The 8274-nt window shown below is 34.3% G+C and overlaps 1 long non-coding RNA gene across 1 annotated transcript in view; it reads right to left on the bottom strand.

The window, feature by feature from the left end:
* Positions 1-6779, bottom strand: part of LOC111089150 — a 44365-nt gene extending 37586 nt beyond the window's left edge. Inside the window, exon 1 of the long non-coding RNA XR_002613478.1 lies at positions 6698-6779. This is a non-coding gene — a long non-coding RNA (uncharacterized LOC111089150). The remainder of the gene's footprint in view (positions 1-6697) is intronic.
* Between the last annotated feature and the right edge of the window lie 1495 nt (positions 6780-8274).

Raw genomic sequence — 8274 nt, 5'->3', positions numbered from 1 at the left:
ATATATATATATATATATATATATGTATGTATGCATATATACACACATACATATATATACATATATATATATATATATATATATTTACACGGTATTATTCAACTACTCGATTCCATTTATGTACAATTATTTTCTATAGATTATTCGTATTTGAAAATTCTTATGTTTCTCTTAAAATAAAGCCAAAGTTCAATAATTTTACATTTTTGCGAAATCTTAAATTCACTCATAACGTGAAAAAATACGCGGTTTTATTATAGAAAGCCTGAAGTTTAAGGTTTTTTTTTTTGTTTGTTTTTTTGGACATTCAAACTAAGCTGTATAAGGGCTGTCTGTGCAAGCCGCCCCTAATTTTGAACTGATAGACTATCAATTCTTGGATTACTCTGTTCGACTAGCGAGATATAGACGTCACTTTCATTACGTATTCATGTTCCTAAAAAAAGTGGAACCCAAATTTTCGGCAACTGGATACGAACCATGGACAATCGAATTCACAATTCTACAGGCTAACCGCTAGGCTACTTTTCCATTATATACACTTGTAATAACAATGTGTTTTAATACCGTGGCAGAATATTCGTAATTTGATTGGTTGAAGCTTTGATGAAAATTGTAAAACCTTAGGTATATAAACATCTGTAGGCAATTTTCAAACTTCTTGTGTAAATACCAAACTATTTGTCTTTCCATTTCATTATCTTATACGAACCCAAATAAGCCTGTTCTATGATGAGAAATTAAAATGTAATATGGAAACATTGTATCACTGCAGGATTTTTCCATATATAATTGAAAAGCTTGGCTCTTACGTCATGAATCCCTTTGGTGAAACCTAAACTGTAGAAGTGCGGAATGTCTATTATAATGTTAACACTTGAATTTCACAAATATCCATGAAAATAAATTTGCAATTTCTTACCACACGTATATAAGAGATAATATTTAATGAAATAATGAACATATTTAAATTTTAGTACTGATAAATACTCATTTAAATATTGAGGTAAAAAATAATCAAATTGAATAAAAACTAATTAAGAAATAAGATTTTTCTTCCAAAGATTAACACCCAGACATCAGATCAGACATAAATGAGCGAGTGAAAAAAATCAATAATTATGTTTTTGTTGTATCATTATACAACAACCAATCATGAAAACCTAAACATGATATACTGCCAATCAGAACTCTTTTGACAACAACCAGTCTTTAGAATATTAACGGTTAATCGTATTTTATAATTTCGATGTCCATAATTTCATACTGACCTTGGACCTGCTTCCTCAGTTGTGCATCATACTTAATCTGATGACCACGATTATGCAATACTGCTAAACACCGTAGTTCTCATTGTAACTCGGTTCGACGAAAGACGACGAGGTCAATCTTGGACAACTCATCGTGGCAAACTTTTCACAGACCCTCCACTGTATGTAAATATCAGTTTTCAAGATCACCTTTAAATGGACTGAAATGACACAATTCCATTGGAGCTGAAATGTGGGACTTGATAACTATCCAATGAAATTAAATTGCTGTGAATCCACTTTCTTCGGGCACCTGCCATCTTTCTCATGGAAAATTGGCTATTGATTTCCAGATGTAGCTGGAACTTTGACTTGTGAACCTTCGTCAACCTCAAATCCATGTTTATTATATTGTTAACAGTAGAAGGAGATGTGACTAGCTTCAGTACAATGTTGTTTTTGTTTAGAACTTTTGCTTCCAAATCTCACATTATTATGCATGTGAAGCCGTAGCTTTCGATTTGTTTAAAATGTGGTTTTGAAGACTGTTGCTGTCCTAAACGTTATACGAAGTTTTCCGCTTCCACGGAGAACATTAAAGGATGATCCTTTGTTTTTTAAATGTAGTGTCATTTACTTCTACATCTCGCTAGAAGAATAATCTTTCCTGAAAATTAGCTGTGATAAAATCCTCCAGGCATAAACTTAATCTACTTCAGACATCACTGCATGCATCAAGCTGAATTTGCTGTGAATTAAATGTGTGTGTAGAAGCTAAACATGTCGCCATGACTCCCATCTGCGGCGACACACCACTATATTAGCATATATATATATACAAGTCTTTCTTTTAAAGAGTAATTAACTCTCTGTCACTATGTACAGTTCGTGTAAATCTAATGATTATAATAATTAATTCTAAAGTAATTTTTATTTATTTCTAAACATTTATTAGCTATTTACTAAAAAACAAAACATCCGATAAAAAAAAAGGAAAATCGTACAACGAAGATAAAGTAACAAGACTGTAAAAGGTATCGGTCAGTCTAAGCAGTTTCACTTCTGGTGTGGCCTTTATTACCCGGTATATCAAAGAAAGCAGGACAAAGAAAGCTATATGGAAAATACCAACTGGACGCTACTGTGTGTGTGGGAAATTAACGATCTTCCTTTATTTGGATTGTGTTGATCCGAAAAATTTGTATAACAACATTTATGTCCTGACGAGGATGTAATAGTAAAACTTCGATAAATAAAAGTTTCACTGTGGGATTTTTTCCTGTTTGTAAACTAGAAATTTCTTTTAAAAATTAAATCCTTTTAAAATTGTTTTTCGTTATTTTTAATAGAACCAGTCAAACAACACTAGAGCTCCACAAATCGTGAGGTTAAGTATGGCATACGAAATATGAACACACCTGAAATTTTTGGTAACGCAGATGCGAAACGTCGCACTTGATAGGCGCAAGTAAGCACTTAAGATAGAGTAGTTTGTTTGTTTGGAATTAAGCACAAAACTACACAATGGGCTATCTGTGCTCTGCCCACCACGGGTATCGAAACCCGGTTTCTAGCGTTGTAAGTCCGCCGACATACCGCTGTGCCACTGGGGGACGAGAGAGTAGAAGATAGAACATTTGAAATTCAAAACCTGAACTCTCGGGTAGTGTGAGGCCCGGCATGGCCAGGTGGTTAGGGCTCTCGACTCGCAATCTGAGGGTCGCGGGTTCGAATTCCCGTCCCGCCAAACATGCTCGCCGTTTCAGCTGTGGGGGCGTTATAATGTAACGGTCAATCCCACTAGTCGTTGGTAAAAGAGTAGCCCAAGAGTTGGCGGTGGGTGGTGATGACTAGCTACCTTCCCTCTCGTCTTACACTGCTAAATTAGGGACGACTAGTACAGATAGCCCTCGTGTAGCTTTGCGCGAAATTAAAAAAAAAAAAGAATCGGGTAGTGTGGAGAAACGCACATTTACGAGTCAGTTTTAAACGTGCGCTGCTTCTGTATAGCACAGGTTATTTATTGATTTTTTATCCGTCTGCTCTTTATTACTAAACACTTAGGTTTAAACTCCCTTAATCCCAACAGTCTCATATCCATTATAGATAATTTATTGTATCAACCATTCAACAGTGTAAGTATACGTCACACGCATTAAATAACTTCTAGTTGCCTAAATTTAATTTGATTTCTCTTTATAACTCGAAAAAAGTTTTTTTGTGTTATTGCGTTGTCTAATACAATTAGATTTTGCTAGTGTACTTACCAACGACACTACGTCGTTATTTAACCGCTGAGAAGGTTAGTTGAAATACTTTAGTTTTGAATTATATTCATATATTTCTTATCCTCATGCATTAATACTTCGTTATGCTTATAACCCTGTACGTTGTACCTTCTTGTACATTTTCTTGCGTTTCTAGCTTTGTATTGTTGTGTACCTGGGATTGCATTTTTAAGTTTCCAGTTTTGTATTCCTTTGTTTTTAGTTTTGTATTGCTGTGTACCTAGAATTGCATTTTATGTTTCCAGTTTTGTATTCCTCTATACCTAGGACTACATTTTTACGCTTACGTTTTTATATTCCTAAAATTTAACGACGGTGGCTAGAATATATTTTGTTACTTTGTAAAGTACATTATAAATTTTGGTGTCTATATACATACTGTAATTTAAACCCAGGTTTGTAAAAACTTATTCAGAACATTTTAAGTATTTGATTAATCTACTTAAACGTTTAGGCTATAGGATGTGATTTATAGATTTTTATACAAATAACCAACGTTATATCTAACCTTTTTTTTTTAATTTCTCGAGTATAGCAGCGGAAAATTAAGTTTACCCCCCCCCCTCCAAACATAGAATGAACAGTAACTTGTAATTGCTAACAGTCACTTAAGCGTATCATCGTAAAAGCGTTTTGAGTTACAACACTGTTATTTAATTTTCATAACCATAGGTAGTGTAACCTCCATAGACCCTATTATGAGTCTAATTTCTATTATTAAAAGTTGAAATTTAAACTCCCTTAAACTGAACAGCTCCTTATCCATCATACTTAATTTTATGCATCAACAATTTATTAGTGTAATCTAAGGTTATACATTCATGGAAAACGTCTGCTTACACAAGTTTAATGAACATAATACGTAAAAACACCCCAGATTTTGAGATCCACGATCAACTAGTTGTTTCTTAATGTTTGTAAACACTAATGTTTCAAAGTTTCATGACTGAAAATCCAAATTTAAACCCTACGATGAACCAATTGTTACTTAACCTTTGCGGATGCTAATGTTTCTAACATTCATTATTGAAAGTTTAAATTTCAAACTTCACGATCTTCCTGCACTATAAACATTAATGTTTCTACTGTTTATAATTGAAAGTTCACATTTTGAAATACAAGTTTTAACTAATTGTTGTTGAACCTTAGTAGGTACTAAAGTTTCTGACGCTCATAACTGAAAGTCTAGATTTCAGTCTCCATCGAACAGCTATTTCTTGCTACTATTTCAACTTAGGGTATGGTGGTAGGTAAAACAAAATACGCGGCCTAGCTGATTAATGAATGAATATTTGCTGTAAAATTCTTATCAACGCTATAAGTGTAGCTACCAATTTGGCACCCAATTTTGATTTCATTTTCTTTAAGTCGCACCGTTAATCCTTTTTTGACGGCGCCTTTTTTTTCACATCTAAGGTGTTTTTAATTATATGTCATGAATTTTTGTCAATACCAACAAACCACAGCAAATAAGTAAGTGACACTCTATAGTAACAATCATTAGCTTTAGGATCCGAATAGCCACATTCTTTAAAATATATGGTGGTAGTTTTTCGGTGCTACTATAGCGTGAGGTCTACCGCCATATGTCGCCTACCCAGGTCTATCAAACATGTATAAAAATGTATAAAATTAAGTGTTTATCGCTAAAATAAATGTATGGCAATGTGTGATATCCATGAGGGATGGATAATGCAGCGGTGGACGACCCGCTATAGTACTAACGGGAGGTAGACCTCACGCTATAGTAGCACCAGTTTTTCTCTCTAAAACAGTGTTTATAGCTTACTTTATAGTAACGCCATGAAATCTAGATTAACAGTTTCTTGTCATCACCCGCATGCACTCGGAACAGCCGTATCAAGCATCATTATTTACGCTAATATTATGTAACGCTAAATGCACTTTAATAGGGAGAATTTCATTGAATTTAGTAAAGTTGTGCTTAAAAGTTGGCAACGAATAATGAATAATAACCGTCCATCCGTATGATCTTTTTGAAAACTTGAGCTAGAAACTGCTAATCTAGTCTGCACGACCTTTTAGCCTTTCGCTTTGCTGCTCTAAATCAGCCGTCTTTAATCCGAATGATAAAAACCTAAAGTGAAACTGTAGTACAATTTTTAGACCGATAGCTCACGTGATTTTTTGTGTAGATGTGCCCAAAAAGTTTGGTTTAAATTTGAGCGGTTTTTGTTGAACAACTTTGCACGCGTTTCTTATATTTCGACCATATTTGACACCTAATTGTAGGTTTTATAGCTCGATCAGTGTACCAAATTAAAAAAAAATCCATAAACGTTAAGTATGTTTTCCTATCAAATAAAGTTTCCGTACTTTCGATGCGAAGAAAAAAAATAAAAAAAAGTTCAATCAAAATTCGATATTTTGTATCTCGTAACGGATTGCCTTGAAATCTAGTAAGTGAAGTAAGGGTCCTGTAGAGCACACTTCCTGAAAATATGCGATAGTTTGAATTACCACAATCCGAGCTAAAGAAAGTGGAATATCGCTAAACTATCACTCCTGTTAATAACACACACGACGTCCTACAAGTTGTTTTGGCCGCACGACACACTATCGTGTATCTTGATTTAAATAATTACTGAATGTAATGATTTGATACGGAAACCCTGAAAATATGACCCAGATAAACTTTAAATTCTGATTCACGAGAAGTCTATTTCAATATAAAGTACATTATCATTATTATGGGCATGTAATATTCAAGGTACAGTAACACCAACGTGACTTCTAGGTGATCAGTACGAACTTTTAAATTGACTATCAAGTAACTGCTATAAACGTGAAACGTAATTATGAAACAAACACACCACCTAATTTTCCTTTATAAAATAATCCATATGAACACACCAACTAATTATTAATCATAATATAATCCCTAAAATTAGGCATATTTATTGTACAGTTTATTCACTTAAACATACGAGATAACAACTTCGATATTTTTTCACTTTGCGATTCAGGATTTCCGTACTTTTCTACTACCAGTAGTACTAGTCTCTTTATCCAGTTGTCTACATTTAAATTATCAAACAAACAACTTTTGACACAAAATTTTAATGTAACGGCATTCTTAAATCTAAATAGTTACTTTAAGCACAGTGCAAAATGCTCTAAAAACTAGAAAATCCTTACTTTTTTTGTTATCCTCATGCAAGATCACCGACTAAGAAGATAGAGACGAAACTACGCTTTGAAAAGCAAGTGACAGCTCACAGCCCGCGAACTGGCGAGGAGAATGAAATAGCACACTACGCATGCGCAATTATAACACATTCTACAAGTAGGAAACGATATTAAACGAATCGCTCGGCGGTTTCTTACCTTTTTCTCTTGTGTTTTTTTTTAATGGGCCTTTCTTTTTATTTCTATTTTCTCTCTATTTGTTATTTCTGCTTCTTATTTTGTTCCCTGCTTCATACTTACCAGAAAAGTTCAGTAAAAACGAAGGGCTTGAATAAATGTAATATACAGTTTACATAAAGGGCGTTATTTCATTATGAGACAGCAGAAAGAATGTAATGCAGTTTCAAGAACTTATTGGTAAATACTTAAAATATCTCATAAATTTCTGAGATTACCAGATCCACTTCCTCTACTCTCAGAAAAACTATAGAAACCTGTTATTATTTATAATAAGTCGTGAAACTTTCATATGAGTTGATAATAAAACGAAGTCATGAATTCAACCAACATGCTGTCATTATATAGTACACAATAACACTGCTCTGTTCAATTGACGCTGGTGTATAGGGTAAATTAAATCGAATAAACTTTTCTTCACAGTTCAAGGTTATTTTTGAACGGAATGTAATTAAAGTGCTACTTCAATAACATACAAAAAAAATCTACAGTTCACATAAAAAGTATTCATATGATTAAAACATGTTTGTTTTGTTCAGCATGACGTTTGCAGTTGCCAACATTAGTCTAACCCTGTCAGATTGACTCATTTTGTAGTTCGTCAGTCATAGCTTTTATCGTCTCTCATAGGCAGAATTGTGGCCTGTGCGAACTTTGTATTCGGTGCCCCTGCCCCTGTAAAATTGACAAAAACTGCTAATTGCACTATCGATTTTGGCGCCCCCTTGTGTGGGTTCTCTGTGCGGGAGCACACGTTACCCATCCCAAGGGCTGCCCATGTTTACATCCACTATAGCTGAGGTCTACTTGACAGAATTTCATTAGATTCTGTCGCTTCTCATATTTCAGATTACTTTTACCCACTCTTTAAATACCAGCGAATTTTATTGTAGGGAATTAGGACATAAACGGATTGTAATTGTAACAAACAATTCCATCAATGATAATTTTAGTTACTACTAAACTCCATTGATGGAATAAAATTAAATGACGTCTTATTCACCTTGTAGCGATTGATAATTTATAAATAATGCAGTCGTAGGATTTTCAGTGGAGAACGGAGAGAAAGGACTGGTGGTATAAATATAATTTCTTTTTATTTTCTACATTCTCACAGGAAAAGTACAGTGGCATAATGGGTTGGTTTGGTTTGGTTTGAATTTCGCGCAAAGCTACACGAGGGATATCTGCGCTAGCCGTTCCTAATTTAGCAGTGAAAGACTAGAGGGAAGGCAGTTAGTCATCACCACCCACCGCCAACTGTTGGGCTACTCTTTTACCAACTAATAGTGGGCTTGATCGTCACATTATAACGCCCCCCCGGCTGAAAGGGCAAGCATGTTTGGTGG

This window comes from Limulus polyphemus, unplaced genomic scaffold, assembly GCF_000517525.1.
Source record: "Limulus polyphemus unplaced genomic scaffold, Limulus_polyphemus-2.1.2 Scaffold5379, whole genome shotgun sequence".
Classification (NCBI taxonomy): Eukaryota; Metazoa; Arthropoda; class Merostomata; order Xiphosura; family Limulidae; genus Limulus; species Limulus polyphemus.
Note: the sequence above shows the minus strand (reverse complement) of the source record. Positions and strands in the feature narration are given on the sequence as shown.